A 1,530-nucleotide genomic window follows, 5' to 3' on the forward strand; every position below is an offset into this window, starting at 1 on the left:
CTCATCTTTTTGGAGAAGCATATACATCTGGGATTATGTAATCAAGCGCTTATGCAACGCTAAAAGAGACCGCAGGAGGCAAATTGGCACACACACACTTAGAGAGAGACGGAGTGTGATGGAGAGGAGGAGGAGGGGTGGTGGTGTGTGGTGGTGTGTGGGGGTATCTAGTGTTTCATGTTTGGATTAAACCAAATCCCACTCAGCTCTCTCCACACACACAACTGTTGGCCCTTTTAAAATCCTCTGGTAAGTCTCTGGCTATGGGTTTTGCCTCGGTTGTGCGGAGCCAGAGCGTGGCAGTGTCTGTGTGTGCACACATGCTCCGTTTTAACACGCAATGCTTCCTGCTTTCTTCTCCCCGGGCTCGTTCTGGGGAATTTTGCTCGACTGACAACCTTTGGTCACAAACTACGTTACACGCCGTCTCTCACCGTCTTCTGCCAGTCTGATGCCAATTGTTTTATTTTGCACGTGAGTCCATGCACAACCCTAATATGGGAATATTTCAACTTTAACGTGCATTTTCCCCCTCAACAGGTCAAATATTTCAACCTGAAATGCCCCAACTCATGGGTAAGCAGTCCCTCACTGCCACATGCAGAGAAAATGGACTTTAAACCGTTTTTTCTTGTGATAGCACACGAGGAATCAGTCTTATTATGAGGTATAGAAATGTGCTTGGTATGTAGTTCAGATTGCTCTCTTCCAATCCACTGAGACGGCTGTTCCTGCTTCAGTGAATCTGTTGCAGTTCCTTCCACTCTGTCTTTTATCTCATCAAGCCACCTTGTCTTAAGTCAATGCCTATATTGGGATTTCAAATGAGAAGAATAATGCATCATTTTAAAGAGAAAGGAATTTTTATTTACTTTTTATTTTAGTTGACAGGGACAGCTACATTGATTAGCATTCCTGCAAATGCACCAGTATTAGCCAAAAGGCTATTTTTCATCTGTCGTCCCTGGACAGATCTTAACATTGTCTACCCACAAACACAACAGTAAGAATTTTACAGTGAACAATACAAATATATATATAATATAATAACAGCTATAACTCAGCTACAACAATTGATGTTTTGATTTTTTTGTTTTACCTAAAAATAAACTAATAAGTGTAGCGTGTATTTGTATTAAGCTACCTTTTGTGCAATTGTTCCTTGGAAGTTGCCTTATATTTAGCAACCGCAGCAGATCCCCACAGCATGAGGCTTCCACCACCTTGTCTCACAGTGGAGATTAGACGCTTAGGGTAATGTGCAGTGTTAGTTTTAGCCACAGCCTTTTTGCACATGGGCCAAAAAGTTCAGTCTCAGGTGACCAGAGCAACGTTTCCCATACGTTTATTATGTCCCCTACAAGGCTCCTAGCACGTTTTAAAACCGACTTCCCGTGCCTTTCTTTCAAAAATTATTTTCCTTTTGCCACAAACATGTGAAGTGCATATATCCTGAGCGACTGACGTCTGAAAAGGTTTAAAGAGTCTCTAATTGCATTAGCCGTGTGCGCTGGATGGACAGATTTGTCC

This window comes from Fundulus heteroclitus, unplaced genomic scaffold (genome assembly GCF_011125445.2).
Source record: "Fundulus heteroclitus isolate FHET01 unplaced genomic scaffold, MU-UCD_Fhet_4.1 scaffold_2.2, whole genome shotgun sequence".
NCBI classification, from domain to species: domain Eukaryota; kingdom Metazoa; phylum Chordata; class Actinopteri; order Cyprinodontiformes; family Fundulidae; genus Fundulus; species Fundulus heteroclitus.